Source organism: Schistocerca piceifrons, chromosome 4, assembly GCF_021461385.2.
Source record: "Schistocerca piceifrons isolate TAMUIC-IGC-003096 chromosome 4, iqSchPice1.1, whole genome shotgun sequence".
NCBI classification, from domain to species: domain Eukaryota; kingdom Metazoa; phylum Arthropoda; class Insecta; order Orthoptera; family Acrididae; genus Schistocerca; species Schistocerca piceifrons.
This window is the reverse complement of record NC_060141.1, coordinates 159,090,677-159,118,198: the sequence shown is the minus strand read 5'-3', so window position 1 is coordinate 159,118,198 and position 27,522 is coordinate 159,090,677.

Genomic DNA, 27,522 nt, shown 5'->3' with positions numbered 1-27,522 from the left:
ACAATCCGACCTTTATCAAAGTAGGAAACGTGATGGTACGCATTTCTCCTCCTTACACGAGGCATGACAACAACGTTCCACCAGACAACGCCGGTCAACTGCTGTTCGTGTATGAGCAATCGGTTGGAAACTTCCCTCATGTCAGCACGTTGTAGGTGTCGCCACCGGCGGCAACCTTGTCTGAATGCTCTGAAAAGCTAATCATTTGATATCACAGCAACTTCTTCCTGTCGGTTAAATTTCGCGTCTATAGCACGTCATCTTCGTGGTGTAGCAATTTTAATGGCCAGTAGTGTATCAAGTCTTTGTACTGTATAATTCATTATAGTCAAGAGTTTTGCGGAGTCCACGAGTGTAAGTTAGGAAGTAATTTGTTTGGTAATCTGTTATGAGAAGTTTCACTCAGAGAGGAGCAGACAAGCGGTTAAGCTACATGATGAATACTGGGACTATTTCATCAAAAGAGTACAGCCGATTTCAAAGGCACAGACGATTTCCTTCCCTGTCCCTCCTCCTTCCCAGCTTGTACTCCAACAAGCTCGTCCTCCTCGATCACTTTGGTAGAAGACGCCCTTTGCCGTGAGGTCCCTGGACTGGCGATGTAAGCCAGGACGGCTGCGGTACGACACTAGTTGTGGAGCCATTGTCCGGCACGTGACCCGGCGCGCGCTGCGGGTTAGCCGACCGCCGCGGGGCACCTGCCGCCGCTGCTGCCGCTGCCGGAGCACGACGCGGCCTGCCGGCCGCGCCTCGCCATCTATTATTTGTAATGGGGGCCTTGAACCAGCTGCGCAGCTACTAACACCCGCCATAACGAAAAATAAAAGGGAGCGCGGCGGCGGCGGCGGCGCCGTCGGCAGGAACAGGTTCAGCGCGGCCGCTGGCGCCGAGAATAGCTGCAGCACGGCACAGGGCCCGGGCCCTTCCCTCCCCTTCCCGTCATTAACTCCTCTGCTTATCGCCTCAGTGCGCCCACCGCGCCGCGTATCCCACGCGTTCCGCCGCTGCGAGGCTAATGACTGCGACCTACGCTACCGAGTTACGACCCCCTTCCTGACACACTGGTTAGCAAAACTCCACCGTGCTGGCGTTTCGAACCACTGACGTCGTGCGGTGGTATTCCAGTACAGTTTCTGAGCCGACCTACTCCATATAGGAGTAATAATAGCGAAAAATTAAAAACTGAGGTGCGTGTTACGAAGAGCGTAGGGCAGGGCTGCAGCTTATTGCTCCTCTTGTTCGAGACTGAAGCGCCAAAGAATCTAGTATGGGCCTGTGTATTCAAATACCGATATACGTAACCGGGCAGAATACGGCGCTGCGGTCGGCAACCCCTTTATAAAACAAGTGTCTGGCGCAGGTGTTAGATCGGTTACTGCTGCTCCAATGGCAAGTTATCAAGATTTAAGCTAATTTGAACGTGGTGTTATAGTCGGCGCACCAGCGATACGACACAGCATCTCCGTCACAGCGATGAAGTGGGGATTTAAAAAAAAAATGTTCAAATGTCTGTGAAATCTTATGGGACTTAACTGCTAAGGTCATCAGTCTCTAAGCTTACAAACTACTTAACCTAAATTATCTTAAGGACAACACACACACCCATGCCCGAGGGAGGACTCGAACCTCCGCCGGGACCAGCCGCGAAGTCCATGACTGCAGTGCCTAAGACCGCTCGGCTAATCCCGCGCGGCTGGGGATTTTTCCCGTACGACTATTTCACGAGAGTACCGTGAATATCAAGAATCCGGTAAAACATCAAATCTACGACATTGCTGCGGCCGGAATAAGATCCTGCAAGAACGGGACCAACGACGACTGGAGAGAATCGTTCAACGTGACAGAAGTGCAACCCTTATGCAAATTGCTGCAGATTTCACTGCTGGGCCATCAACTAGTGTCAGCCTACGAACCGTTCATCGAAGGCCCACTCGTGTACCCTTGATGATTGCACGACACAAAGCTCGCCTGGGCCCATCGATAACGACATTGGAGTGTTGATGATTGGAAACATGTTGCCTGGTCGGACGAGTCTCGCTTCAAATTCTATCTAGCGGATGGACGTGTACGGGCATGAAGACGACCTCATGAATCCATGTACCATGCATGTCAAGCTGGTGGAGGCTCTGTAATGCTGAGGGCCGTGTGCAGTTTGAGTGATATGGGACCCCTGATAAGTCTAGATATGACTCTGACAGGTGACACGTACGTAAGCATCCATTCATGTCCATTGTGCATTCCGAGGGACGTGGACATTTCCAACAGGGCAATGCCACATCCCACACGTCCAGAATTGCTACAGAGTGGCTCCAGGAACACTCTTCTGAGTTTAAACACTTCCGCTAGCCACCAAAATCCCCAGACATGAACATTATTGAGCGTATCTGGGACGTCTTGCAACGTTATGTTCAGAAGAGATCTCGACCCCCTCTTACTCTTACGGATCAACGGACAGCCCAGCAGGATTCATGGTGTCAGTTTCCTCCATCACTACTTCAGACATTAGTCGAGTCGATGCCACGTCATGCTGCGGCAGTTCTGCGTGCTCGGGGGGGCCCTACCCGATATTAGGCAGATGTGTCAGTTTCTTTGGCTCTTCAGTGTTTGCAAGTTGAAAAAGCAATGAAAAAAATCAAAGAATATTTCGGGACACAGTTAAAAGAGCTTTGTGGATGATACCAGTCATGAGGTTATGCATAGGCCTTTATTGCAACTCATACTTTGGTTTACTAGGTCTGGATTTTGACCTGTTGGTGCCAAAAGCTGGAAAGTCGTAACAAAAAATACATTCATTAAGCCACCCTGATGACTTCATTCACAAATAAATATAATTTTCGTAGGCTTCTTTGAGGCCCTTTCGCCCTATTATAGTGTGGTTCATAGACAGAAGAACCCTCTGGAAGATTACTGGTAGAATGGGGTGCATACATGATACAGAATACGGTGTAAGATTGTGTACCTGGAGTTAGTAGAGCGGTATCAAGATAGAACCTGCACCAACGCCACACGAACCTAACAATCAACTGGCAGTTGGTCTCCAAGCAGCAGAACTGCCTGGTCTTGGATACATGGCGGTTGACTTCGCGAACATATGAATTTGGTCCCATATGTGTTAAGGACGGGGCACCTGCTGTTATCTTGGTATCCGGAGTCAGTTGTGCAGGACGGAACCTCACGGACTTGAACACTCAGCTGAGGAGCCGAGTGGTGGTTGGCATTGGCGAGCGGTCCCAAATGCTACGAGTACTGGCCGGCCAGTGTTGTCTTGGTATCGGCTAGCCTGTTATTGCCGTTCCTGGTGAGCGCCAGCAGGGACGGTGATTAGAGCTGTGTGTCTGTGTCTTACATACAGTGCTTCAGAAGGGCCAATGCGAGTTGTTCTTAAGTCTGCCCGCTGTACTTTCAGGAAACTGAACAGTCACATAGCATACACGGACTATGCTTCAGTAGAAAGTTGTCCATATTCTTACACAGCTTGTCACTGATTTTGAGTGTCGTTGGTTACGCCTGGTTATGATTCTCCTGGCTTCCGTTATTTCATGCAGTCCTTGAAATAATATAGTACGATTAAAACGTGTACTGTCATTTTATGATGCAGTTGCATTTGGAAGACAAAGCTGTTTTAGGGTAAATTCAGCCAACAGTGGTGATTACGTTATTAATTCAGATTTTCATTACATTGTTCATTTGCGGCGTTTTGAGCATGGCAGTCTAGAACTCATTTTTCTGTGCACTGTATGGGCGAGATTCTAAGTGGGATTTATTCTGCTATTTTGTGGTTCCGTTACTACCGGCTTTTCCCTCATAAGGTTTTGTTTTGTTCATTGTGTATTCGTTAAGAAAACCTTAATCACTGTATGGGAATTATATACGTTCACTATCATTCAGAAGTTATGTACTATCCATTGTCTATTCATTCAGAATGTTTTAATTACTGTTATTCGTTGTGTATTTATTAGATAAACTCGTGGTATCACTTAACAGGTTGGCCGTAAGGTTCCATGGTTTATATGAGTCCAGTCCAAGATGCCTGTGGTCATCAGTATTATGCCAAGCAATGCGCGGTAAGGATGATCTGTTTACGCTCGAAAGCGCAAAGGAAAGATTACCCATAATGACACGTCTTCCCAGGGCACCAACTCCTCAGTGGGACGTGATCCCCAACAGCAGTAGCAGGTACACGTCTGTCTGGCAGTATTGCTGCATAGTGGACGGCTCGTGTGACGGCCATTACGCCACGGCGTCGTATCCGGAACAGTCTGGGCAACGTTGGGCAGCAGGTCTACGAGCTGACTTCTGAAGTGCCGTCGTTGATGTCGAAGACACATCGCAGGAGACTGGCCCTCCAGTCCAGAATGAAGTACTCGTCGTTATGTGGAGTTCGAACTGCAGCCTCCAGTTAGGAGACAGGTTGCCAGCATCATCAGTGTTGGCAGCAGGAACAGGGCCAGCAGCAACAGTGGCTTACACTCACGAGGACGGATGGCGAACAACTTTCAGCCCAGCTGGTCAAGTCTCCAGTGGGCCAAAACACTGATGGAGGTCTCTGCACCGCGTGAGTGATGATACAGCTGGTGGGGCTGCTGTGTGCAGTGCCAGAGTCACTCCAGCGAGACTTGGGTCTCCATAGACGATCGCATGTGATTAGGTGTGCAGAGGGTCGACTGGCACAGCCTCCTTTCACCGTAGAACCGCTGCAAATGAGATCATTGATTAAGAAAGCATAATATTTATGTTGGTGCTTCCCACACACTCTGCCATATTGTGGGTAGCAAACATTGCCCACTAATGGTAAAAGTTCGAGTCTCGGTCTGGCACACAGTTTTAAACTGTCAGGAAGTTTCATATCAGCGCACACTCCGCTGCAGAGTGGAAGTTTCATTCTGGATCATGTGTACTAGTTTTGCCATTACCAGGTAGCTTCAGACTTTCGTAACTCTTTTCCGTTGCGTCACTGGCTTAACACTTACTGTTGCACTATTTCTGGGCCTTCTTGTGACACTCTCGTCGGCCACCAGTATCAGTGCTTCCTGATGCCGTGATGTAACTCTGCTTTGTTCACGGACTTGGCCATTTGTCTAGTCCCACAATTCCACTTGTCACACTCATTTCCGCATTCCCCTCAACCTCAACTTGCTCATAATTTACTCCCCCCCCCCCCCCCCGGAGAATTTCAACGAATTTTTAGTGTTCACCTGAGATACTGCTCTGTGGCTCAACATATTACTGTGTACTTTTTTAACAGACGTGCTTGTTTACAGTTATTTATGGTATTTATGTTGTCAATGTAATGTATGTTGATAGAAAAGCATTCGTCTCCACAAACTCCAGTTACTTCCACTCCTCAACCTATGTTGCTGCTAATACTGCCGCCGGCCACAACCTTTACGCACGCACGTTTCGTGATTAACACAACATGAAGAGACAAACGCCGCCCGGTGTGGCCTAGCGGTTCTAGGCGCTACAGTCTGGAACCGCGCGACCGCTACGGTCGCAGTTTCGAATCCTGCCTCTGGCATGGATGTGTGTGATGTCCTTAGGTTAGTTAGGTTCTAAGTTCTAGGGGACTGATGACCTCAGAAGTTAAGTCCCATAGTGCTCAGAGCCATTTGAACCATTTGCTAATACTGCCATTCCACTAGTAGAAAAGAGAATAACTACTTGCCGGACATCAAGCTTGGTAAAGACATAGTAATGGAAGAAACGAAAGAATTGTGCTATCAAGAAACCAAGCTTACCCAGGATGTCGCAAGCAAGGAAGGTATCAGAAGTAGTTTGGAACAGTGGAAAAAAGCTTTCTTCAACAAAAGACCTCTATTGATATCATATATTGGTTTGAAACACAGCCAAGTTCTTAAAGAGGGACCTCTGCAACACATCATTGTATGAAAGTGATGCGGGCCCTCGGAAATCTGGAGAGGACAAAACTGAAAGCATTGAAGATGTTGAGTGTAGTTGTGATGTAAGGGTGAAAAGTTTACCAGACGATCGGAAAAGATAGACTACAGCAACATATTAGTAGAAAGAATGATTTTTAAAAAAGTAATAATGAAACTGTCGTTAGAACTCCATGTGGCCAGAGGTCAAAAGACACACATATATAAAGACTGAACCAAGTTCCGTGCAGTCAGACGTCATAGAGCCATTCAATTCACACTAATAGTTCAACAATGTCTGCGACAAAGTTTCGTTCCGTGATTATTTTCAATAGAAAACGGACGTTAGAGAAAGGTAATATGGGAACACAGCAATCACAAGCACCACAAGTTCAAAATGGCTCTGAGCAAGATGGGACTTAGCTTCTGAGGTCATCAGTCGCACCACAAGAATCTTCATTCACTGCTGTTTAGCTGTTCTGCACAGTTAGTAGACTAGGTAGAGTTTTGCATTACAGTAATTGAGTTCGTCTGTTAGAGTCCATGTCTCAGTGGCTTTTTCTTTTTTTAATTTTGTAAAGTATGCTTCGTGATATTGTATCTGGCTTCATAACCGTTATACAGCCTTACAGCAGGTCCTACACAAAAAAATGTGTGATTATTTGATACCAACACGGAGGGGGGGCTTACAATTGGTTCGCCTCTTACTTTAAGAAGAGAAAGCAGAAGGTAATTCTCCGCAGTATTGAGAGTGGTAGTGATGTTCAGTCGAAATGGGGCACTGTTAAGTGGGGCGTTCGCCAAGGGTCGGTGCTGGGTCCACTGCTGTTTCTTATTTATATAAATGATATGCCTTCTAGTATTACAGGTGATTCAAAAATATTTCTGTTTGCTGATGACACCAGCTTGGTAGTGAAGGATCTTGTGTGTAACATTCAAACAGTATCAAATAATGTAGTTCATGAAATAAGTTCGTGGCTTGTGGAAAACAATTTGATGCTAAATCACTGTAAGACTCAGTTTTTACAGTTTCTAACTCGCAATTCAACAGGAACCGATATATTGATCAGACAGAAAGGGCATATTATAAGAGAGACGGAACAGTTAAAGTTCCTAGGCGTTCGGATAGATAGTAAGCTGTTGTGGAAAGCCCACGTCCAGGATCTTGTTCAGAAACTAAATGCTGCTTTATTTACCATTACAACAGTATCTGAAATAAGTGACAGTTCAACACAAAAGGTAGTCTACTTCCCATATTTTCATACGCTTATGTCGTATGGTATTATTTTTTGGGGTAATTCTTCTGATTCAAAAAGGGTAATATTGGCTCAAAAACGGGCTGTTCGAGCTATATGTGGTGTAAGTTCGAGAACCTCTTGTCGACCCCTACTCAAGAGTCTGGGAATTCTGACGTTGCCCTCACAGTATATATTTTCTTTAATGTCGTTTGTTGTTAGCAATATTAGCCTATTCCCAAGAGTTAGCAGCTTTCACTCAGTTAATACTAGGCAGAAATCAAATCTGTATGTGGAATGTACTTCCTTGTCTCTTGTGCAGAAAGGAGTGCAGTATTCTGCTGCATCCATTTTCAATAAGCTACCACAAGAACTCAAAAATCTTAGCAGTAGCCCAAAGTCTTTTAAGTCTAAACTGAAGAGTTTCCTCATGGCTCACTCCTTCTATTCTGTCGAGGAGCTCCTGGAAGAGCTAAAAAATTAAGCAAATTCCAGTGTTACGTTGTTGATTTTCTTTATTTAAACTTTCGACTTGTCGCCTGAATATGTTTTTTATATTTCATTTTATCTGTTTCTACTATCGTGTTATAATTTCATGTATTGACCCGTTCCATGACCATGGAGATTTCTCCTTAATATGGTCCCACGGAACAATAAATAAATAAAATAAAAAAAACCAACACGGATATGAAAGTACAGTCATTTTAAACAAGTAACCCTACACGTTTACTCTATTCTCTTCCATGCACTACACGCCTCCCGCATTGCTTCCCTTTTCTTGAGTTACACCCCTTCCCCTAAAGTAGAAAAATTATTCCTCTCCTTTTTAGCCTATCCCTGCTTCTTTTAACCTAAATGGTTGTCCTGAATCACATCGCCACATCGCCTAGCATTATTGTGTCGTACTACTTCGTAAACAATTTTCGAACCTAGCTTCCAGTATACGCTCCTGCCATATCACGCTTACTACTTTCACGTCCATTACATTTCCTGAATCCATTACGTCATGAGACTTCTCAGGCAAGTCTCAAAATCTGTTACTACCACACTGCTCTTGTTACTGTGGATGCACCTATGCGACGAAGGGTTCAGTGAACTCTTAGTGAATGTAGTATTACAAGGGGCGATCAAAAAGTTTCTTTTCGAAGGTCTCAGTAATCCCATTTCCTATATGACGCTGCTTATATACCCGCATCGAAGTCGTGCTGGGTTGCATATACGCTGCAGCAACACCAGCAAAAAGGAAAGTAGTCGTATCTGACAGCCCCCCCTCCACATTGACAAGTTTTGTAGTAATTTCTGTCATACGACATGCAATTAATTTTTGACTTATTATTATTCATGGTTATTTCTGACGTATCTAACCAACAATTACTATGTCCGACGTTAAAAAAATGTAGAATTTGTATCATTTACGAATATGTGCATGCCACTGCATTACTGAGCAGATCGAAATTAGATAATAAAAAATTGTTTCCTAGATCTGGAAAAGAACTCACGAACTCGAGTGTTCTAACGCAAAACTGTACTCAGTGCACTAATAGGGCAGCACTGTTCCAAGCTATTGTATCAAGGTACTTGTGGTTACAATGTTCCCAAATTTTAAGTTTTATTTTTTGCCGAAAATGTTGTTACGGGCATTTTTGTACTGTTAGTATGGAAGGACTGTGGCGTCTGAGAGCCTGAATTTTGGTTCAGCCTGTAGATCTGCACTCGGCACTTTATGGAGTGAGTAAGAAGTGAGGAGCGGGCTACACAATGGACCAGTTTCATCCCCTTCCGCTCCGTCCTCGAGCCCTCCAGTTCCCTGTCCCCCTCCCCAGCACCCCGTCTCCTCCCCAGTCCAGTGCCAAATACCCCCTTGTTTCCTACCCAGTTCCACAAATAAATGGTGTGTAGAAAGAGTGACAGTGTTTAAGCTTCTCCATGTATATGGTCTGTGTCATTTTGTGCAGTTTGTTACATCTTACTAGAGTTACATCTTACTAGAGTTACCAAAACTACAGTTCAGTAGTTTTGGTACAGTACGTAAAAGCCGTAGTAAATGGTAGGATTATCGATAGTATTGGTAGCATTGGTAGAAAAAGGAACACCAAGGCGGGGGACTGTATGGGAAGAAACTGGGAACCGACGACTTCTCTTTGTTTTTGGTTTATTTATTTTACACATAATTGGAACCACACATCGGTCAATGTTAGTCCATTGTGAATTTTATATCCTTACAAATTACAAACTGCAAAGCAATAAAAATTAGTTGATCGCTTAACTTCTGCGCTTTTATGTAACCAAAGCAATTACTCTTGATGCTAGTACAGTTTACATGCTCAAACATAAGATATCCATTTAATTACTGTTTTTATTTTGTACTCAAAGGAACGTTCTTCATCAAATGCAAGAGTTTCCTGTTATTAATGATAAATGCGAAAGCTGTTTATGAATAATAGAGTGATGCTTTATACATGCCCGAAGAAGTAGTTTTTTTTTTTTTAATTTTACCTTTTATTGAGAAAATTGCGTTTTCTAGCACTATATTGCCCTTTTTTCTGCTTTTACTACAACGTCCTTCTGTTTCACATTACAGATCAACAATTTTCGAAGAAAACCTAAATTATTATTTTGTTGTAAAAGCAGTTTATTCTTAAGCAACAGAGAGGAGGATAACTATGTAGACCAAAAATGTTCTATAGGTTACATGGTGCTTTATACATCCTCACTCAGTTTCTAGACGATTCACCGCTTCTGGTTTCAAGTAGAATCTACGTACTAAGACACTAATCGAACATGTAAACGAAGGGACCGAAATGAGGTGACCCCCGATGGGTATGCAACACACTTAATGTACAGGTAGTGTGGTTACGATCTTGGCTGACCAAGGCTACTAGGAAATCTACTGCAGTCTACGCTTACTTATGATAGTCTACCGTAGCCTATGGTTGTTTTACAACCCTTGGTCTGACATTCTTGCGCTAAAAGCAGTTTCCTGCTTATTTGTTCGTTGGCTCTGTTAGGAGCAAACACTACGGACCCCCTCGGTAACATCACAGTAGACGACGTGCATTCGTTTCACGAGTGGGAGGTACGAACGCATACATGCATCGGCTCATGTGGCTGCCGACTCGAAAGTCGAACGGAAGCAATGCGAATGTGTTACTTGGCTCTTCTTGGAACGTGCACTCTCGTCTGCCACTGGAGTCGGATTAGCATCTCCGTGACGTTTTTGCGTGACGGGCAGTTCTTTGAACTTCTCCATCTCTGTCAGTCCAGTCCGATAACCCGATAAACGATCCAGACAAGGATTGGTTGTAATACAGAAGTGGCCGCCTTCAAGGATGGATTACTTTTCGTTAAAATTCTTCGACTGAATCTCAGTTTGTCATCTGCATGTTCTACAACTAGTTTTCTGCGGTCGTTACGCTTTTAATCGTTCTGAACGCTAAATGCTATCAATTTTAAAGATGATGTTTGTGAGACTGAATAGACCTCAGTAATCTAATCAAACATTAATCAAACTTTCTGCGTTTTTACGTAAGTTCCACTTTCATTCGTTCCAAAACGTTTGTTTTACGTTGACGAAGACATTTGGTTAACTGAGTTTGCAATTGTACCCATTGCCCAATCTATAATCTGGCACATTAGGTATTCATGATCTTCAGTCACAAGGTAGTAAATTTTCCTTCACAAACGTACCATAAAATAATAAAGTTATACAGAGGAATGTGAGGCTGATTGTCAGTAAACATGTCAACCGAACTCCATCGCAAAAAGGAAGAAATATTTTATATAAGTCAGTTGAGGTACACAAATGGTTGTGTGAAAATTATCTTCACCGCTATCTGTTTTCAGCCAAGACTGCACGACTCGTATCGTTTCTTTCTCATTTTTCTCCTTTATCTGTTGTTGTTCGTCCTTACACTTATAAGACAGCGAAGATATTAATGAATGGAATATAGCTATGTTTCCAAAAAAATAGTATTTGTGGAGAGCCTGTTTTATACTCGTTCTATTATTCCACAGCAAATGATATATAACTTCTGATGAAATTCACAGCTGCGACTGGCGATTCAGACCAAAAACAATTTTTTGCAGTCAGTAATGAAAACAAATTGACAATGTTTTTAAACAATTCAGGTGGGGTTATTTATTTTAGATGTGGAAGTACTGGACACGTAATTTTTATAATAAATTATTCGGATATTTTTGAGCACAGTCAAGATGGGGCCGCGACTGTAACGGTCTCTTTTATATTAATGGCGGCTGAAATACTAGGCTTTGATTTTTAGATAAGGGAGTGAGATGGTACATTATGCATTGCGCCTGGTTTTATGTAGTTTTACATTTTTGGTTACGGAGAGCCCCACTATTCAATTATACTAGCGCGCTTCTCATCAGGCGGCCAAGTGAATTTTCTTAATTAGTACTAATACTCAAGACGTCTCCGATCAAGATATAGAATATTCCTATCTGAAAGCGATCCGTCGTTATTGTAAAGCTTCATACACAATTTCAGTACTTCGCTGTTATTGGCTCGACACAGCGGGAGTTGATTTTTAATTCCCCAGTTGACGCCATATAACGAAAAGTGTGAGGTGATCCACATGAGTTCCAAAAGAAATCCGTTGGAATTCGATTACTCGATAAACAGTACAATTCTCAAGGCTGTCAATTCAACTAAGTACCTGGGTGTTAAAGTTACGAACAACTTCAGTTGGAAAGACCACATAGATAATATTGTGGGGAAGGCGAGCCAAAGGTTGCGTTTTATTGGCAGGATACTTAGAAGATGTAACAAGTCCACTAAAGAGGCAGCTTAAACTACACTCGTTCGTCATGTTACAATATTGCTGCGCGGTGTGGGATCCTTACCAGGTGGGATTGACGGAGGACATCGAAAGGGTGGAAAAAAGGGCAGCTCGTTTTGTATTATCACGTAATATGGGAGAGAGTGTGGCAGATATGATACGCGAGTTGGGATGGAAGTCATTAAAGCAAAGACTTTTTCGTCGCGGCGAGATCTATTTACGAAATTTCAGTCACCAACTTTCTCTTCCGAATGCGAAAATATTTTGTTGAGCCCAACCTACGTAGGTAGGTATGATCATGAAAGTAAAATAAGAGAAATCAGAGCTCGAACAGAAAGATTTAGGTGTTCGTTTTTCCCGCGCGCTGTTTGGGAGTGGAATGGTAGAGAGATAGTATGATTGTGGTTCGATGAACCCTCTGCCAAGCACTTAAATGTGAATTGCAGAGTAATCATCTAGATGTAGCTGTAACGAAAGTGACTTGGTTCCTCCAGCTTGGATTATTTTACTAGCTCATTCATTTTTAATACTATGCTCTGATTAGTTGGAAAAAGTTGGATGGGAAAGTAGAGGAAGGGGAGGAGGAGAGAGCATAAATTGCCATGTGATAGGGATGGGGCCGTGGGTTGTCACGTGACAGATAAGAGGGAAGTGGCTTGTCATGTGATAAGGCAGACGTTATATCCACCTTCATGAATTCTGAGGGCAATAGCCTGCTCACGTGATATAAACTAAGTGCACCAAAGTGCCCAAAGTAAACAAAGTGGACTGGAGACCCTATATATATATATATATATATATATATATATATATATATATATATATATAAGTTCCACTACTACTCTTCTTCCATTTTCGGACTGCATTACGTATGGGGTAAAATGCTCACACTTGTCTAACGCCTTTGTCTATGGTTCAGAGCCGGCCAGAGTGGCCGAGCGGTTCTAGGCGCTACAGTCTGGAACCGCGCGTCCACTACGGTCGCAGGTTCGAATCCTGCCTCGGGCATGGATGTGTGTGATGTCCTTAGGTTAGTTAGGTTTAAGTAGTTCTAAGTTCTAGGGGACTGATGACCTTAGAAGTTAAGTCCCATAGTGCTCAGAGCCGTTTGAATCTATGGTTCAGGCAGCCCCACTATCTAACTATACCATCGCAACTCTCACAAAATGACCAGGTGAATTTTTCTGATTAGTGCAAATAATCAAAACAGCCTCCGATCAAGGTACAGAATGTTTGTTTCCGGAAGCGCTCCATCGTTTTTGCAGAGTTATATTTAGTTTCTTCGGTGTCTACATGCTCATTGTTTAGCTTTGTCGCTGATTTGTCAGAGGTGTTTGACAAATACTCTTTGTTATTGAGCAAACAACATCCACTGGTTCCACGTCTGATTGCTCCCCATCCATAGAGATTGGGGGGACCATCTCATACACTTTCGTTGTTGCTAGAGGTTCCGGCGGCTGAATCTTCTCCGTGGCTGCCATGAAATACTCTCTAACCAGTGTACACTACTGGCCATAAAAATTGTTACACCACGAAGATGACGTGCTACAGACGCGAAATTTTACCGACAGGAAGAAGATGCTGTCATATGCAAATGATTAGCTTTTCAGAGCATTCACACAAGGTTGGCGCCGGTGGCGACACCTACAACTTGTTGACATGACGAAAGTTTCCAACCGGTTTCTCATACACAAACATCAGTTGACCGGCGTTTCCTTTGGGAAACGTTGTTGTGATGCCTCTTGTAAGGAGGAGAAATGCGCACCATCGCGTTTCCGACTTTGATAAAGGTCGGATTGTAGCCTATCGCGATGGCGGTTTATCGTATCGCGACATTGCTGCTCGCGTTGGTCGAGAACCAATGACTGTTAGCAGAATATGGAATCGGTGGGTTCAGGAGGGTAATACGGAGCGCCGTGCTGGATCCCAAAGGCCCCGTATCACTAGCAGTCGAGATGACAGACATGTTATCCGCATGGCTCTAGTGGATCTTGCAGCCACGTCTCGATCCTTGAATCAACAGATGGGGACGTCTGCAAGACAACAACCATCAACACGAACAGTTTGACGACGTTTGCAGCAGAATGGGCTATCAGCTCGTAGACCATTGCTGCGGTTACTCTTGACGCTGCATCACAGACAGGAGCGCTTGCGATGGTGTACTCAACGACGAACCTGGGTCCACGAATGGCAAAACATCATTTTTTCGGATGAATCCAGATTCTGTTTACAGCATCGTGATGGTCGCATCCGTGTTTGGCGACACCGCGGTTAACGCACATTGGAAGCGTGTCTTCGTCATCGCCATACTGGCGTATCACCCGGCGTGATGGTATGGGGTGCCATTGGTTACACGTCTCGGTCACCTGTTGTTCGCATTGACGGCACTTTGAACAGTGGACGTTAGATTTCAGATGTGTTACGTCCTGTGGCTCTACCCTTCATTCGATCCCTGCGAAACCCAACAATTCAGCAGGATAATGCACGACCGCATGTTGCAGGTCCTGTACGGGCCTTTCTGGATACAGAAAATGTTCGACTGCTGCCCTGGCCAGCACATTCTCCAGATCTCTCACCAATTGAAAACGTCTGGTCAATGGTGGCCGAGCAACTGGCTCGTCACAATACACCAGTCACTTCTCTTAATGAACTGTGGTATCGTGTTGAAGCTGCATGGGCAGCTGTACCTGTACACGCCATCCAAGCTCTGTTTGACTCAATGCCCAGGCGTAATAAGGCCGTTATTACGGCCAGTGGTGGTTGTTCTAGGTACTGATTTCTCTGGATCTATGCTCCAAATTGCTTGAAAATGTAATCACATATCAGTTCTAGTACAATATATTTTTCCAATGAATACCCATTTATCATCTGCATTTCTTCTTGGTGTAGCAATTTTAATGGCCAGTAGTGGAACTCCAATAACAGTCGCCCGCTTTGCCTGTGAGTCCTCTCCCTCAGTACAGCCCAAAGAAAGTGGCGCACACCGACGCCTGGATGAAAGCCGCACGTTGGTGGTTATTCCCACAACGCTTCTTCACCTCTTCCGGAATATCGCAATCTACAGTCTTATTAGAAAACACTTTCAAGCCTCTTCAAAACTGCCTGGCGGAACTGACCACTTTGACGGCGAGTTCACTTGGTATCTGGACTGTTATTTACGGCCCGTCTGCAACTGCCCAACAGTGCAGTGTAGCACAGGTCGGTTAGAGTAGACCCTCTGGCCGAGATTCGCAACTGGACAACCACCCTGGCTCCGGTGAGTGCTGGGACGCGACTGTACCGCGTCCAGAGCGCCGGGCGCCGCGCGCACTCAACCCTCGCCCGCAGGTGCCGACGCAGTGAGTTATGGGGTCGCAAGGTCACGCTCGGGGGAGGAGCCACCCCGCGCACGATGTGGGTCACTCGGCGCCGCCCACACAGCCGCCCACCGCTCGCCACTCCACTGGGCTCCCCGCCCCCGCTGCGCAGCACGATAGCCATGTCCGCCAGCGCGCGGAAAATCTTCACTCTCTCTTCGAGTAATGTGCCAGAGAGAGGTGACTCAGACCTGAGTACTTCCCTATACACTGAGGTGACAAAAGTCGTGCGGTAGCGCTATGCACATGGCAGTAGTACCGCGTACACGACTGTCGCGTCCCGGCACAGCCTCACTATGCCATAATGAAGTAAGTGCGATCTGCGTAGCGCAATCGGGACGTTAACGACAATGTGTTAGTTATAAATTTCTGTCAACCTTCATATCGGAGATGAGAGGGAGAGAAACTCCTTGGTTCAGAGCAAATAAGTTTCCTGAAAATAGGTTACAGAATTGCAGTAGGCAGGAAAGATTGGTTAGTTTCTATCAAGTTTATTCTCACACATACTTATGTGAGGTGTTGGATCATAAACCACTTAGTAAGATTCAGTCAATTTATTCGGACTTGTTACTTCAAAGCTAATTGCCGGTACTTATAAGAAACAAGTACAAAGCAAATCACTTGTTCTTGGTTAGCACTGAAATCTCTCTAAGTAATTGAGACAAAGACTGACAGCCTCTGTTCAACACTATTCCAATGAAACTCTAAAAATCCTACTTGACCTGCAGTTCCTGAGTGTCCAGCAGAGTCTATCACCGTCTTCTCGTAGTTGAAGTCTTTATCCGCTGTATCGGCTGCTATGGGCCTACTCGGCCCCGCTGGCGTCTCGCTGTGGAATCTCCAAACTGCCGGCGCTGGCTCTGAATCTGCATCTCAATCTCTGCTTCTAGCTATTCCGCTGCCTGGCCTTTTATTTCTCATGTACTTGGGGTGATGCTGAGGGTATTAGATTAGGAAATGAGTCATAGTAGTAAAGAAGTTTTGCTATTTGGGGAGCAAAATAACTGATGATGGTCGAAGTAGAGAAGATATAAAATGTAGACTGGCAATGGCAAGGAAAGCGTTTCTGAAGAAGAGAAATTTGTTACATCAAGCATAGATTTAAGTGTCAGCAAGTCGTTTCTGAAAGTATTTGTATGGAGCATAGCTATGTATGGAAGTGAAACATGGACGATAAATAGTATGGACAGGAAGAGAATAGAAGCTTTCGAAATGTGGTGCTACAGAAGAATGCTGAAGATTAGATGGGTAGAGCACATAACTAATGATGAAGTATTGAATAGAATTGGGGAGAAGAGGAGTATGTGGCACAACTTGACAAAAAGAAGGGATCGGTTAGTAGGACATGTTCTGAGGCATCAAGGGATCACAAATTTAGCATTGGAGGGCAGCGTGGAGGGTAAAAATCGTAGAGGGAGACCAAGAGATGAATACACTAAGCAGATTCAGAAGAAGGATGCAGGTTGCAGTAAGTACTGGGAGATGAAGAAGCTTGCACAGGATAGGGTAGCATGTAGAGCTGCATCGAACCAGTCTCAGGGCTGAAGACCACCACAACAACAACAACTTGAGTGCACGCGAGTTAATTTGTTTCACAGGACCCTTTCATTTCTAATTGGTCGGCTTGCGCAAGAATGTCTTCGGTTCCATACGACACTTTCGTTTCTAGCTGCACACAACTTAATTTGGTTCCACACGAGTCTCTGCCGCACGTGACTTACACTCTCTCTTGCTGTATTATCGCCCTGGTGTTTGCGTCTTCCATTGCGCAAGTTCGATTCATGCTGCTTCCTCTGCTAGGAAGTCAAACACTAAGTTACTTGATCAACAAGCCATACTTGGCAGCCTCCGCCGCTTATCTTGTCCCTATGTCCAGGTTGACTATTTCTTAATGTCGGCTGGCTGTTTGGAGCCTGGACTCTTATTATGGCACGAAAGCAAGAATAAAAATTAAAATTTTCTACAGTCACAACACGACATATAAGGGGCATTGGTGGAGTTGTCATTTGTACTCAGGTGATTCATGTGGAAAGGTTTCCGAAATAATTATGACTGCACGACAGAAATTAACAGAGTTCGAACCCCGAATGTTAGTTGGAGCTCGGCGCATGGAACTTTCCACTTAGGAAATCATTAGGGAATTCAATATTCTGAGATCCACAGTCTCAAGATTGTGTCAAGAATCCCAAATTTCAGACAGTACCGCTCGCCACAGGCAAGGCAGTGGCCGAAGGCCTTCACTTAATGACCGAGAGCAGCGGCGTCTGCGTAGTGTTGTCAGTGTTAACAGACAAGCAACATTAGTGAAATAACGGTAGAAATCAATGTGGGGCGTATGACGAACGAACCCATTAGGACAGTACGGTGAAAGTTCGCGTTAATGGACTGTTGCTGCGGAAGACCGACGCGAGTGTTTTTGTTAACAGCACATCTTCTTCAGCGCCTGTCCTGACCTTGTGTCCGAATCAGCTGGATCTTAGACGACTGGAAAACCGTCGCCTGGTCAGATGAGTCCAGATTCCGGTTGGCGGTTGGTAAGAGCTTATGGTAGGGATCGAGTGTGGCGCAGATCCCACTGTAACAGGGATCCAAGTTGTCAATAAGGCTCTGTGCAAGATAGTGGTGCCTCCAAAATGGTGTGCGCTGTGTTTTTGCATGCAATGGAGCGGGTCCTCTAGTCCAACTGATCCGAACATTGACTGTGATTACTTTCGGCTACTTGGAATTTTTATGGATGACAATGCGCCATGCATTAGGAAATGCATTACTAAAACAAAGGGAGCAGGTTACAGTACACTTGTTCGCCCACTGCTTGAATACTGCTCACCGGTGTGGGCTCCGTACTAGATGGGGTTGACAGAAGAGATAGAGAAGATCCAACGGAGAGATGCGCGCTTCGTTACAGGATCATTTAGTAATCACGAAACTCCAGTGGAAGACTCTGCAAGAGAGGCGCTCAGTAGCTCGGTACGGGCTTTTGTTGAAGTTTCGAGAACATACCTTCACCGAGGAATCAAGCAGTATATTGCTCCCTCCTATGTATATCTCGCGAAGAGACCATGAGGATAAAATCAGAGAGATTAGAGCCCACACAGAGACATACCGACAATCTTTCTTTCCACGAACAATACGAGACTGGAACAGAAGAGAGAACCGATAGAGGTACTCAAGGTACCCTCCACCACACACCTCAGGTGCCTTACGAAGTATGGATGTAGATGTGGATGTCACTGGGCCACAACTGCTCGCAACTGGTTTGAAGAACATTCTGGACAATTCGAGAGAATGATTTGACCACCCGGTTGCCTGACATGAACCCCATAGAACATTTATCTGACGCAATCGAGAGGTCAGTTCGTACACAAATCCTGCATCGGCAACGCTTTCGTAATTATGGACTGGAGTTTATGGCATGTCGAGTTGCTGCACTACGCCGAGCAAAAGGAGCTCCAACACGATGTTAGGTGGTATCCCATGACTTTTGTCGCCTCGTTGTTTTTAGTACTACGCATGTGTGTAGTAGCGATTTATGTTCAGAGGAAGGCTACTAAATTGATGTCAGGTGTTCCACGACTCAGAGCGACACAGAGAAATCGGAAAGCCTTCATTCACCCACTATCTGCAACTCACAGAGTGACTGGATCCGAGGCGATGGAGGAGTGTCATTTTCAGTGACATAGGGGTGAGGTTCTAACCCATGTGTTTACACTGGGTGTCTCTCCTAAATGTCCTCAGAAGCATTTCCTATGTCGCTCCGGCAAATATTTCCTATTTTGTTTTTTCGGTGTATAGCTGGAGCCAGCGCAAACAAATGTTGCTTATCGAGAATTCCGTGCAACACCCATTTTCAACGGAAAGCGTCGGTTTGTTTCCCATTACAAACAAAATTATTTTTAAAGCAGAACTGTAGCCGCACATTCTATAGAGCGGTCTCAGGTTAGCCTAGTACTATACTTGTTTTTTTAAATATAAGTCAATGGTCGATAATCCTCTTAGTATTTCCTCTGACTGACCGAGCTTTCTGATTGAAAACAAAGAGTGATATCGTCTGCAGAGCAAAATTTCTTTGTAGATGTTTTTGGAAGGCCAGAAAGACACTACTGGTCATTAAAATTACTACACCACGAAGATGACGTCCTACAGACGCGAAATTTAATCGACAGGAAGAAGATGCTGTGATATACATATGATTAGCTTTTCAGAGCATTCACACAAGGTTGGCGCCGGTGGCGACACCTAAAACGTGCTGACATGAGAAAAGTTTCCAACCGATTTCTAATACACAAACATCAGTTGACCGGTGTTGCCTGGTGAAACGTTGTTCTGATGCCTCGTGTAAGGAGGAGAAATGTGTACCATCACGCTTCAGACTTTGATAAAGGTCGGATTGTAGCCTACTGCGATTGTGGTTTATTGTATCGCGACATTGCTGCTCGCGTTGGTCGAGATCCAATGACTGTTAGCAGAATATGTAATCGGTGGGTTCAGGAGGGTAATACGGAACGCCGTGCTGGATCCCAACGGCCTCGTATCACTAGCAGTCGATATGAAAGGCATCTTATCCGCATGGCTGTAACGGATCGTGCAGCCACGTCTCGATCCCTGAGTCAACAGATGGGGACGTTTGCAAGACAACAACCATCTTCACGAGCAGTTCGACGACGTTTGTAGCAGCATGGACTATCAGCTCGGAGACCATGGCTGCGGTTACCCTTGACGCTGCATCACAGACAGGAGCGCCTGCGATGGTGTACTCAACGACGAACCTGGGTGCACGGATGGGAAAACGTCATTTTTTCGGATGAATGCAGGTTCTGTTTACAGCATCATGAAGGTCGCATCCCTATTTGGCGACATCGCGGTGAACGCACGTTGGAAGCGTGTATTCGTCATCGCCATACTGGCGTATCACCCGGCGTCATGGTATGGGGTGCCATTGGGTACACGTCTCGGTCACCTGTTGTTCGCATTGACGGCTCTTTGAACAGTGGACGTTACATTTCAGATGTGTTACGCCCTGTGGCTCTACCATTCATTCGATCCCTGCGAAACCCGACATTTCAGCAGGATAATGCACGACCGCATGTTGCAGGGCCTTTCTGGATACAGAAAATGTTCGACTGCTGCCCTGGCCAGCACATTCTCCAGATCTCTCGCCAATTGAAAACGTCTGGTCAATGGTGGCCGAGCAACTGGCTTGTCACAATACGCCAGTTGATGAACTGTGGTATCGTGTTGAAGCTGCATGGGCAGCTGTACCTGTACACGCCATCCAACCTCTGTTTGACTCAATGCCCAAGCGTATCAAGGCCGTTATTACGGCCAGACGTTGTTGTTCTGCGTACTGATTTCTCAGTATCTATGCACCCAAATTGCGTGAAAATGTAATCACATGTCAGTTCTAGTATCGTATATTTGTCCAATGAATACCCGTTTATTATCTGCATTTCCTCTTGGTGTAGCAATTTTAATGGCCAGTAGTATATAACATGGTCATTAGCATAGGAAGAATCACCAGCAGCGGCAGCACCACCCTGGCTCCCGTCATGCAGCAGCGCTGCTGTCACTACTGGAATACTCGTTATTCATAGTGGAGCACACCCATTAATGCGTAATCATAAAACGAATATATGCACTAGACTAATCTGGGACTCTCTGTCGAATGAGCACATAAAATTCTGCACTGAAAATTATTTTGTTTGTAACAGTAAACAAGCCGACGTTTTCCGTCGAAACTGGGCGTCACATCAAAGAAAATTGAAGCTGGTGGAGGGGAAAGGAATATTGATGTCAGCTGCATCGAGACTTTATACAGAATCAGAGGCGATGAATGGAACTGCGTGCCAGACTGGGATTCGAACCTCGACCGACCGACCCATATTCCCATCCTGCTACTCCTATCCGCACTCCCCGTCATGTCCTCCATGCTCGTTACTTAGAGACCCCCGAAAGAATTCGAACGTAATTGTCCACCCGCGTTGAAGGTGGATGCACAATTACGTTCCACATGTCCGAAAGAAGAGCACCCGTTCGCATAATTGATTCGCCTCGATGGGCAATGAATCCACCATCTTCAGTGACGATGCACAGTTACGTTGGACCTCATTCGTGAATCTCAAAGTATGGAGGACTTGGATGGAGACTTCTGCTGAACGTACCGTATTAAAGGCGAAGTCTAGACACATAAAAGAGCTATAAAAATTTGGTCTCTAACACTCACTTCATTTGTTGCTTCCGTTCATTTCTTATCATCTTTCTCTCATGATATGCTCATAATTCAAAAGAACAACGAATGGGAGATATCAGCACGATTTCCATAACTCGTTATTGTACACAATATTTCAGTTAGCTCGTCAAAACTTGATTTAGAATGGTGAGAATCTGTCGTTTGATAGCTATTGCTTTTATCACCATAACATTCCCATTAATCGTTTCTGGAGTCACAGAATTAGGAGACTTATTTACATGTACGATGGTGTAACTCAGAAAGTTCAGTCTTGATCCGGAAATACAATTCAGTGATTTAAGGATGAATTTTTGTATCCCGTTTGACACTCCTTTCTAATACTGTACACTACAAAGTTTTTTACAATATGCTGTAAGAAATTAATCAAGCGGGTGCAAATATTGACGTATTTTCTGTTGCCTTTATTGTTTGAAGCGAGAATGGAACGTTTCTGACACCTATTTTGGATTTCATATAATGCCAAAATCTGTTTAAATGATTTTCATAAATCTCATCACCACATTAAAATAGTTTCACAGCTCTTCGCCTGTGTTTTGCAGTTTTCTAGTTGCTTTACTCTATCTATGGGTCATTCTCTACTCTGATAACACGGAGTCCTCTAAATCTTTATTTTATATTCTTGCTGTTGGGTGAGAGTTCAAAACGTATGAACATTCTGAGCCAAGGGTATGCGACTTCCTTTGAGAAACAGTAGACGTCTCCTCTTCATATTCTGAACAGGATACCAGGATTAAATCGTCTAATTAGTGAATTGTGATGGCAGGAAGAACAGTACTTCTGGTCAGGTGAGTATGGGGTCGTAAATACCAATTCACATAGGGATAATTCACGAGAAGGTCTAATAATGAATAAGAAAACAGAAATGCGGTTAAGCAACTATGAACAGCGAGGTTAAAGCATTATCGTAGACAAGCACGAAGCCAACACCGCAACAGTAGTAAAAATTTCCATGCCAACTAGCTCCACACCGATGAACATTTCAAAATACGTCTCATGCGACGACAGAAATTCTTCAGATAGTTATGTGTAATAAGAATTGTATTTGGTTCCTTTAGTTCTCTCTCACGTTTCCATTTCACATTCCTGACTATTTTCGTTGTGCGCATTCGCTTTTCATTAAATAAACTTTATTCTAAAGCGTGACTTCTTTCGCTTGATCATATACCCGTCACTATAAATGCATACATAATACTTTGATGAGTGATATAACATCCTATTACTTAAACAAATTCGTACACAAAATCTTTTGTTTGCCCGAGAGCATAATTCTCTGATGGCGAAAGCAAAATTAAAAAATTCTCCTGTAGAATAATGAGAGTGTGGATTTTAGGCGTTTCTTGGACATCTCTCTCGTGCTAGTCTTCAAATTTGGTTGTACTACCTTTGTTGGCTTGTTGGAAAGAAAAACAACATTAGAAGTAAACTCAGAAGTTCATTCCATCAGGCAGCTTCCCTCTCTATTAGTTAGTACGCTGATTGTGCACCGATACATGTAAGATCTTGATGGTGGGCTGAGGTGCTTTCGCTCACATGGCTCCTTTAGAGAGATTATTTATATGACCGGTAGCATACGTTTAAATGTCTCTTTTTCTGTATAACAGTAGCGTAGCAATCAATTTCCTCTTTTCTGTTAATTTCAGCGTCGCCAATTTTTGCTGTGCAGTGTGTATCAGTTTAAGAGTTAATTGAAGCATTTCGTAACGTTTAATTTAATAGCCAGTTCCTGCAATTTCCGTCACGCAGATGCCTTTATAAACTGATTATAAATCAGTTTCGTGACATCCTGTCCAGATCTTAAAGGTATGATGGATTTATCACGTTTCTCTCAGCCATATGATTGCTTGAGGCGTGCTCTTTTCAAGCGACTAAGACAAGCAGGAGAAGTAATCTTATGAAATATTTTTTGTAAACGGGGGTAGCAATTATAGCGTCACATTTAATTGGTGACCATTTATTTACTTTCATAGAAGACGTCCTCCAGATGCCGCTGTCCAGGCTTTATTAGCTTCCCATATCTAGTTCGTTTTTTTGTTTGTTTTTTTTTTGTTTTTTTTTTTCTCCAGATACAACCGGTATGCAACTTCTTTTCTTTGAAATCGTTTTAACGGACATTGATGGCATATTTATGTTCGTTTAGACAGTGTCCTAAAAATAACATCGTGTTCTTCACTTTCTTCATAAAGTTAGTAATTTTTCCTTTAAGAGTGTTCAGAAATTCTGTTTCAGGACATATGACACCAATGAATAAATGTTGATCACTGCCTCTATGAAAATAATTATTCTATAATAAGCATATGCTGATTTAAACACAGTTGGTAGAGCTACTGCACTGAGTTTGAATTCCTCAGTATAGCACTTTTGTAAGTGGTATACTAGTGAGATTGGTCTGCTGGAATATGAGATCTGGTGTAATGTTCTTAGTAATAATACAGTAACTGTAGAATATTGTGGACTGCGATTTTGCTGTCTAATCCACCATTATTTGAAAAGATTTTTAGGCTATGAACTGAGTTACAAACGAACTGTATATTTCTTATCTAACAGTAAAACTCGGAAAATAGAAGTATTCTATCAGTCTTATATTATGATTTTTAGAATTAAATATCATAGCACAAAAAAGGATACAGTATCTGAGACAGTCCACTTGTCAACAGGGACGCGTGAATCTTTGGCAAACGTAGTGCGCTATGAAGCAAGTGCATGGTCAAGGTATTCCACTAGCAAGTGAACGTTTCCTCCTTCAAATGGCGAATCAAAAATGAGAAGTGCGCTAATTTAGCTAAATATATGTAAGGGTTGTAATGGTTGACACACTAATGGTTTAGTATCAGAAGACAATTATCTTGACGTAACGTACCGTAGTCCAAGAATATTTATTTTTGGAGGTTTGGGTAAAGAAAACTGTTGTCATCATCATGATGGCTGTCGGTCGCTAAAGGGGGTGATGTGAACCTTCGGGACCTCAGAAGCTCATTTTTTGTGAGTTCTGAGGTCAATATAGGCCAAATCTGAAGCCGCAAGCTCTCTGACACTGTTGACAGACATCTGTGTCAACCACAGCATGCTGAGAGTTGTTTGTTCGAGTGGTCACACTTTTCTTCCTTGCGTGTCGCTTATCCATATCAAATTTTTGACGTGCCTGTTAGAGGTTTCATAGACCTTTAACAGCTTATCGACCCTATGATTGTCGAGTAGATGGTGTTGCTTCCTAGTTTTGAAAATTGGTCAAGCATTTCTCCACGTTGCATTCCGCGCTGTCGTCCCTGCGTTTCCGTTTGTTTCCCATCCGCAAGTTGAAGTTACATGATTTGATTATGGATACGGGAGTCTGCATATGGTCCGCACACGCTGTTCCGACCGGAAGGCTGTGGCATGTCGTCACCGTAAGGCTCAAGACGCTCAGCTCTGCGCTACCCCGTAATGAGATGCTGCTTCTAGTTGAGTAGACGTCTATTTGTAACGCAGGGAACGGAAATTTACAAATACGTATGAGAGGACGGATAGGTTCTCAAGACTGTACTTTATCAACACTAAAACGAATTGTACATTACGAAAGTCAGTCTCTTCATCACATGCTACTTCATTAATGTTGACAACTATTATCAGATCTAAAAATGAGAAAATGTAAACAAAAAACGTATCATCAATTAATTCATAAAACAAGAAAATGTACTTACTAAATGTGCGAAAAAAGACCAAGTTATTTAAAACTTGCAGCAGTGCGTAGCCAAAACATAGAAAACCTTGAGCAGGTAGTGCAAATTTATAAATTAAGTAGAGTTTACAATGATCGGCGCTTACAAAATACAGTAAAATAATAATTAATATCAATTACAAACAGTTGAAAAAAATGGCTCTGAGCACTATGGGACTTAACTTCTGAGGTCATCAGTCCCCTAGAACTTAGAACTACTTAAACCTAACTAACCTAAGGACATCACACACATCCATGCCCGGGGCAGGATTCGAATCTGCGACCGTAGCTGTCGCGCGGTTCCAGACTTGAAAGTATGTGTTTTAAAAATAGATAGTAAATATAATCTCTGTAAAAGCTATAGATCAGTGCATTTCAAGTGTGGTAAAAGAACGTAACACACACGGTGTTAGGAATGTAAGTGCAGATACGTTTATTGGTGATTGAGGACAGCATACTGAACAACATTACATCATTTTTCCAAAGAAAATTCCGCACTGGCTGTATCAATGATTTTTATTAAATCTGCGACCGGTTTCGCACCACTTATAGGTGCATCATCAGGCAATCTGTACAAAAAGTTATATAATAAGAGCTCTTATAAACTATTCGATCCCCCAATTCTGAAGTATAAACTGAACTTTTAAACAACCAGTTTTTTGAATGAGACAAGAAAGTACTCATATACGCTATTTACAACATGGTAACGTTGAACATTGCCCTGTAGCCACTCCCCACCATTCACGTCCCACGTCACATACGCTATTTATAACATGGTAACGTTGAACATCAGTATTTACTTCATTTGCAAACTGATAGTTACAGCTATTGGGTGTAGTATGTTTTTAGGTTGGTTAATATCTCCAAGTACATGTGACAGGAATAAGCACTTAACCCTTTCGGTCATGGTGTCCTCATATAAGGACATACTAAATAAATGCTTAGTATATTAAAATTCTTTAAATTTTACCATTTGTGATTTTTTCTTCATATTGTCACAAGCACAGAGTTTATTTGAGAAAAGTGTCGACATCTCCTGTCAATCTGTGGTAGCACAAAACAAAACTGAATGTCCACAGTCACATGGAAGCTTCCCAATAATCTTTGTACCTCCCACCAGCCGGTTAATATCTTCTGACATTAGGTAAAAAAAAATATTTGTGCTTAGAAAGGTGTGTTCTTGAAGGTGAAAAATAAAGGTGTCTTTCAGAACGAAAGGTAAGTGACGAATTTATAACTTTATACATGTCTCCAAATGAGGACATTGTGATTGAAAGGTTGTAATAACGCAGAAATTTAGGACATTATTTCGCTGTCTTTTTAGTCATCTTACGGTGATTTCACATTGCCCCCAGTCCAAGATAGACGAAGGCCATTTACAAAAGAAGAAGTTATAGAGCTCCTTAATTCATCTGAGATTGACGATCAATCCGATGATCCTGGCGATAATTTTGAACAAGAGGATAATGATGGAGGTAATGTTAGACGTTTTATATCATACGGTTTATTAAAAGCTGAGTAGCCTAGATGCAAAGCCCGTTTACTGCATGATAAGTGACACTGACATAATCACGAAACACTCGTCCCATCCAAACGACAATGCATTGGCAGCGAGAATGTTAGTGTTGTGTACGAATTTGTTACAGCGCAGCCAACCTAACGCTCATAAGAAAAACATCTGTTCTAATAGTAACAGACTGAAAGATAGCTTTGAATGTCCAAATTGGTAACTCTGATGTCTGATTGCATCCGGACATGGCAGGGCGACAGCCACGCCTATTGGGCATTTAGAAGCTTTGCACCCGAAGACAACATGCAGTTAGCTACTTTTGAAACCGAACACGATTTTCGACAACCATTTTCGACGGTTTACAGCCGGTTTTGCAACCTGAAAATATTCCATCATGTAGGCGCTGAAAAAACTATACAGCCTTGTGCCCACCTCAAAATCGACATAAAATGAATTTTTTAATGTCAATAAACTTCATCAACAGCGGTATACTCTAAGATATTTTATTTGATTCTGAAAGCAACCGGTTTCGGCAATTCATTTTGCCATCTTCAGGCCCTATACGCTTTTATCCAAATAAACGACTTATCGTATAGCGCAATAAAACACTTGATATCGTGAATTTCAGTCGTTATGCAAATGCTTCATTTGTGTAATTTATGTATTTCGGTGAAATACAATCAAATAAGATGACTTTTAGACTTATTCTGCACGCACTTTAACACAATTTCCTCATTTGGGGACGCGTTGTATCTCCCCTTGGAGGGAGGGGGGGGGGGCACCTCGAAATATTTAATACATCTGA